We start from the raw sequence: 6903 nt of genomic DNA on the forward strand, positions 1-6903 counted from the left end.
GATTAGTGCCCTTATAAAAGAGGCCCCAGAGAGCTCCCTCGCCCTTCCTGCCATGTAGGACGCAGAGAGAAGGCGCTGTCTCTGAAACAGGAAACAGCCCTCAGCAGACACCGAATCTGCCAGTGCCTTGATCTTGGACTTCCAGCCTTAAGATCCGTGAGAAACAAATGTCTGTTGTTTAAACCACCCAGTCTGTGGTATTTTGTCACAGCAGCCCCGGTGCACTACAGCAGCCCCCAACCCCAGCTAGGTCTCAACTCTGATGAAACCTCGACCCCACATACTAGCGGAGCCCCAAACCCTGCATGCGCCCCCCATCCAGGACTGAGCACCTCTGGCAGGGCTGTGGGAGGAACGAGACTCTAGCCCATGCTGGTGGCTGGCCCTATAACCTGACCCCCCTCCCCAGGTCACCAGATGGATTGTTCCTAAACACACACCTGCCTGTGCCTACCCTGCTCTAACACCTCCCATGGCTCCCACGGGAAGCCACTCTTACTGACCTCACCTGCAGCCCGTGCTTGGAGGGGCAGCCCCACCAGGTGAGTTCCCACCTCCAAGCCTCTGCCTCTGTCATGCCCTCTGCCAGGAATGCCACCCCCCACTGCATGACGGTCTCAGCTCAGCTGTGACTCCCTCAGGAAGTCCTCTCTGCCCTCAAAGGTCAAGCCCTCCTTTCATTCCACATCCCAGAGCCTCAGAAGTGACTAAGACCATCCTGCACAGCATCTTCTGCAGCTCCTAAATTAAATACAAATGTTAGTCACTCAGCGTCTGTGTCCCCTCCGAGAACCTAAACTCCTCCACAGCAGAAGGGACCATCATCGTCCACTTCGAACCCAATTTCCCCTTTGGCCAGAGCCAGGGCAGAGGGCCAGGGAGAGGCCTGAAAATGAGGGCCCCGTGGTCCAGTCAGCCCTGCACCAACCCCAGGTCATGGCCTGGGCGGGTCCAGGCCGTGGCCACAGGGACCAGTGCCATGTAATGACGGGGCAGCCCCTGTGATTCTGGCTCCTAAAATATCCAGCTGCGGTCACCTCGCCCAGCTCTGGGGCTGGGCCGGTGGTGGTCGGGTCATGGCCCAGGGTGGGGAAACAGAGAAGCTGGTGTGGGGGTGGGTGGAAGGCTGGGGGGCTCAACATGCACACAGTCAGGCCACAGACAGAGAGGGCGACCAGATGCAGATGCATTCACACAGATGGCAACAGAGATGGGTACACACACACACACACACACACACACACAGTCAGACAAAACTTGTGCATAGTCAGACCACAAACACTGACATGCACAAGATCAGACCTCAGACACACACACAAGAGCCAGACAAAATACACACAAAGAGTCACCAGGGGCCCATAAACAGTCAGATTAGAGACACACACAAGTGCACATGGGCCACAAGTGCCCAGCCAGATGAGATATACATACAGGGTCATGGTCAGGCAGGCAGTACACGTACATGGTCAGGTCGCTGGCGAATACAGACATGCAGTGAAATCAGAGATCTATGGGCACACAAGCAGGTAAACATCACACAGAGACCACAGACAGACTAGGACAGGCCACACAACCAGCAGACCGCATGTGCACCCAGCTAGATAACAAATACAGACGTGCAAACGCAGATCCCTCTCCTGTACACATCCGTGCACATGCACAGTCAGACGGCAGATATGCACTTGGACACAACCAGTTGGGGACCAGGCAGATGGAGAAAATGAAGCCCAGACTTGGTCCCCTGCCCTAAGCCCCCATCCTGGGCCCTTTAAGAGCAAAAGTAGCCAAGGAGAAAGGCGGTGGCCCCAACTGGAGAAAACAGCCCCATGGCCAGCTGGGGGGAGGGTGACCACAGTGACTGGCTCCGCCCGTAGATGCACATCTGCTTGGCTACATTTGGGAAGAGGGGAGGCCAGACACAGACCACTCGGGTCAGCTGGGCAGGCCCTTGGAGATCCTCTGGGGAAACTGAGGCAGCACATCAAGCCTGCAGCCCAGAGGGCATGGGTGAGGGTCACCTGCACTGAGGGCCCAGCCACAGCAGCTTCCCCTGCAGCCCCATTCCCCATGGGAGCCAGGAGCAGCTGCCTTCTAAACTGGGAGGCCCCTAATTATTCCCTGGCTCTCTAAGCCCAAGCCTTGCTGGGCCCACGCCTTCTTGATAGATGGGCAGGATGGAGCTTAGCCAGGCGCAGGAACGGTTCACCCATGGACTCCCCCAAATCCGTCACTCCAGCCTGCTGGGGGCAGGGTCGTGGCCACAACAATGGGGATTTTCAAGGCCTGGATGATGAAGCAAGAATAGGGGTGACTGAGTAGGACAGACACTGGGGGAATGGGGTTCAGACACCACCACAGAAGACAGAAGTTTCTAGGGTCTCTTAGGCGCCAATTCTCCCTGAAGGAACTTCCCATGATGGGGGCAGAACCTTGCAAAGCCCATGAATCTCGCTTCCTGGAAGACCCCAGGTGTGGGGTCTTCTACAATGGACTGGGAAAATACCCAGTCCCACCAGCCTTGCCTCCAGAATCTACCCCAAATCTTCCCACTTCTTAACACTTTCTTCTGGTTCTACCTGGCCCACCCCATCAACACCCACCTGGACCAGCCCATCACCTCCACTCTGGTCCCCCAGCTCCTGCCCTGCTCCCTCCACCCCCACAGCAGCCACAGGGCACCTGTGAGCACCTGAGCCAGGTCCCTTCTCTGTCCACAGCCCTCAGGGCACAGTCCTGCCTCAGGACATTTGCACGTGTTGCTTCTGTATTTAACATTATTATTATTAATTGGCTGGAGACTAAAGGGTGGCTGAGAATCGGAGGCAAGGGAGTCTCCGCACAAAGAACAGCTTGGGGAATATCAAGGCGCAGCACTTAAAGGTTCGCGGAGGGAGTTGGGGAGAGAGAAGAGCAGGGAAGAGGGTGTGGACTGGACCCACAAGGCAGCCAGGAGCCCTGCACAGCCCTGGGCAGTTGGAACCAGGCCAACCCCTCACTCCACCCCTCTTGCAACAAAGCAGCGTGAGCCATCAGCCCTGCCATCATGATGGGAAAACTGAGGCAGGTCCAGCAATCCCTAAGCTCCCAGGGGATGGTGTGGCCCCTGGGAAGGGAATGGCTGCCCATGGGGAGATGACAGGTGACAAATGAGGCTGAATGGGGGGCGGGAGAGAGAGGGAACAGAGTGGCTGCCGTACCTAGAACCTGTGCCCCAGCCCGCCCCACCCAGCCACCATCCAGGAGCTTCCCCTGCAGCAGGTGCTGAGCTGCCACCGTTCCTCACAGCCTCTGGCTGGAGGTGGGTCTCTGCCTTTTACGAGAAGGAAACTGAGGCTCACAGAGGAGCAGGGATTCGCCCAAGGCCCCCAGCTGTGGTGGGACCTCGGGTCTGGAGCCCACATTGAATCACATGTCTGTGTCCTCTTCTAGCCACTGTGTGATCTCTCTTGGGGCCAGGTGCAGCCTGCTGAGCTGCCTCTGGGGGCTCCCGTGCTGCCCTGATGGGGGGCGAGTGGGCACCCATTCCAAGCAGGCGCCAGGGCGTGGGTCACGCGATCTTGGAGCTGGCTCTGTGTGCCCACGCGGCCCAAGGAGCATAAAGGGGTGATTATGACCCAGAGCTGAGCAGCTAAGAGGCTATGTCACTCTCACGAGGCGGGGTCTCCTCAGGCCTGAGGACGCCGTGGGTGCCTCTCACAGACCCCCCCAGGACAGGCTCAGAACACGGTCTAGCCTGTCCTGGGAGAGTCTGGGGGCTAATCTGCCCAATCCCAACCCTCTGGGGACTTCCCATGGCCCTAGACCAGGGGAAACTAAGGCTGGCAACACTGGCAGTGTGGTCCAACCCTGCACAACCTCTCCCTGCTTCGCACCCACCCCCCGCCACACCTCTCCAGCGCTGTCTGTCTTCTGGGCCCACGGATTGTCCTCGCTGCCTGGAACCCTATTTCCAGGAGTTCAGAACCCTCCAGGGGCCTCCAGCCTTCCTGGACCCCTTTCACTCTGGTGTCAGTCCAGCTGGGACTGATGGCTTGAACCCCACTGGCCAGCAACCCCCCACCCCGGCTCTAGCTCTGTGGCCACAGGTGCACTCTGGTGGCTCTGACCAAGCCCCTCTCCCTCTTAAAGCTTCAATGTCTCCCGCACCGGGACATGTGCCAGGGTGGGGCAGGGTGGGACCAGCCCTGCCACCCTTCCCGGAACTGAGGTCCATACTGAGGGATCCGGCTTTAATTGACTATTGATTTGTATTGGGAGGACATGAAAGTTCAGGACGCTGGCCCCAAGGGCCCCCAAAGCCAGGAGTGGGTGGGTGGGGCGGGTAGATGGGAAGTCAGGCCCAGCCCCATTAAATGTTCCCAGTGCTCCTCTGTTTTACAGATGAGGAAACTGAGGATCTAAGAGGGGTCACTGCTCACTAAGGGCCACACATTGAGGAGGTGGCTGGGCTGGGTTCAAATTCCATGCCAGAGCCTGGCTCTCAACTGAGCCCAGAGTCCACACTCCCTCGGTGCTCAGGCTGCCAAGCTTGCTCCCGTCAGTGTGTCCCCCACACTGGCCTCACAAAAGAGCCTGAGACGACGAGATCTGGCATGTCCCTGCCCTGCTCACACACCTGCCAGGGCTCCCAGCTCCTCCGCTCTGTGTTCTGAGCCCTCCACAATGTGACCCTGTGCCCCTCCTGCTATCTCTCCCCACCAGTTACCGCAGATCTTGGAATGCACAGCCTCAGGCCTCTGAGACTTTCTCAATGCAGGTCCCCGCACCAGGTACACCCTTTCCCAGCAGCCCACCTGTCAACTCAGCCTTCAGATTGTAGCCACAAGACCCTCCACCCCAGGCTGAGCTTTGATTCGCTCTGGACTCCTCCCTTCACTCCAGGACTCCTCAGCCCAGCCCTGTTCCTCCTCTGCTCTAAAACCCTCCATGGCTTCCATCAATGTCCATGAACACCCAGACTTCTAACCATAGCCTCTAGTGCCACCAACCTGGCTTCTGCCAACCCCATCAGGCCATGCCCCTGTTGCCACACTTCGTTTACTGCTTGGTTACCCTTTCTTGCAGCCTTTTGGCTCCTTTAGGAGTGTTTGTACACACTGTCCCTTCCACCCAGCACACCCTTCCTCATTCCCCAACAAACCTCAGCCCTTGCCCTCAGCCTCAGGTCTTAACTGAGCTACCACCTTCTCCAGGAAGCCCTCCTGGATGCCCCAGGCTGGATCAAGACCCCCTCGGGATTCCCCCAGCACCTTGTGCACCCCCATCACAGCTCTGCTCCCACTATGGGGTTGTCACCCCCCAGGATGGGAGACTCCTTCCCACCCCAGTAATGTGACAAAGCCCTTGCATGGATTAGACGTCTACTGCATGCATGCCCGGCCCCACTTGGTACTGTATCCACATCCTTCCTGTGGTCACCTCTATTTGATGGGGGAAACTGAAGCCACGGAGAGAGACCACCCCAGGCAGGGGAACCAACCTGGGTCCAGCCTCCAGCTGCAACTCCTTCGCATCTGCTCTGGGGGTCTGCCCAAGCCTTAAGGGGTGGAGGTGAGGCTTGGGAAGGAGCAGGCAGGGCTCAGGGGCTGAGAGTGGCAGGAAGACCCTGGAGGTCCCCAAAGTCCACAAGCCCGGGACTGTGAGAAGGATCATGAGAAGCAGGGCTCTCCTGGCTATAACAGGGGGTGCTGAGGCAGGGGGTTGAGGGGGCAGAGGCATGGAGCTGAGCAGCAGAAATAGGGAACGGAAAGGCGGCAGCTGCCCTGACCGGTCCAGAAGAGAACACCCGAGGCCCCTCCCTGGGCCCTGATGCCCGTTTATTAAGGCCCCGAGGAGGCACAAGGTCAAGCCGGGGTCCACAGGCCAAGGGGCCCAGGGACAAGTGGAGTGAGGGGAACTTTCTGCGATTTGGGGGGGTTGGCTAAGAGCAGGGATCCCAGCCGCACACCCCCCACCCCTACCTGTCCCTCCTCCGTGGTCTGGGTCGCCTGCGGAAGCCCCCGCCCCCCCATTAGAGCACCCGGGATGGCAGCGGAGGCTGCCCCTGCCTGACTCCGCCCCCGGGAGCCGGGAGAGGGGACTGGGAAGGAGGTGGGGGGACAGGCGGGGGAGGGGACCCCGCAGAGCATAACGGTCCAGAGTTTTCCAAAGTGTGAGCGAGAGGTCAGAGTGCGGGGTGGGGAGAAGGCTCCAGGCAGCGGCGGGCCCAAGCCGTCCCCGGAGAGCGGCCGGCCTGGCCAGGCCCGTGCTGGGTGCAGAGGACGCAGGGGTCCCCTCCTCGGAGCCTGGGTGGGGGGAGGAAGGGGACAAAGCCCAGCGTGAAGCGGGCCTCGGGCTGGAAGGGGCTCCCAGGAGCACTCACCCCGCGGCTCGGAGATCGGTGCCCGAGCCGCGCGCTGCCTCCGCCGGGCCCTCGGCGCGCGCGTCCCCCAGTCTGTCCCGAGCGGAGCGCGGCGCGGCGAGGACTCGGGAGAGGCCTGGGCCCAGCGAGCTCGGCCGGCCCGGGGGCGGGGCCGGGGCGGGGCCGCCAGGGGAGGGGGCTTGGGGGCGGGGCGGGGCCGGGGGCGGGGCCGGAGGGCGGGGCCGCCAGGGGAGGGGGGCTTGGGGGCGGGCCGGAGGGCGGGGCCGCCAGGGGAGGGGGGCTTGGGGGCGGGGCGGGGCCGGGGCCGCCAGGGGAGGGGGCTTGGGGGCGGGGCCAGGGCGGGGCGGGGCCGCCAGGGGAGGGGGCTGGGGGCGGGCCGGAGGGCGGGGCCGCCAGGGGAGGGGGCTTGGGAGTGGGCCGGAGGGCGGGGCCGCCGGCCGGAAGCGGGGTGGGGTGGGGGGGCCAGAGGGGAGCCCCATCCGGGGCACTGGAAGCTTCCGTGGGGGGTCCCTGCAGCCCCGGGGGAGGGGGCGCCCCGAGGA

The 6903-nt window shown here is 61.5% G+C and overlaps 1 protein-coding gene across 1 annotated transcript in view; it reads right to left on the reverse strand.

Moving 5' to 3' along the window:
• The window catches only part of PTPRS (protein tyrosine phosphatase receptor type S), a 68120-nt gene extending 61684 nt beyond the window's left edge, over window positions 1-6436 (reverse strand). Inside the window, exon 1 of the mRNA XM_063108876.1 lies at window positions 6362-6436. The gene's annotated coding sequence lies outside the window, so the exon portion shown is untranslated. The remainder of the gene's footprint in view (window positions 1-6361) is intronic.
• Between the last annotated feature and the right edge of the window lie 467 nt (window positions 6437-6903).

The sequence above is a fragment of the Cynocephalus volans genome, chromosome 10 (genome assembly GCF_027409185.1).
Source record: "Cynocephalus volans isolate mCynVol1 chromosome 10, mCynVol1.pri, whole genome shotgun sequence".
In the NCBI taxonomy this organism is placed as follows: domain Eukaryota; kingdom Metazoa; phylum Chordata; class Mammalia; order Dermoptera; family Cynocephalidae; genus Cynocephalus; species Cynocephalus volans.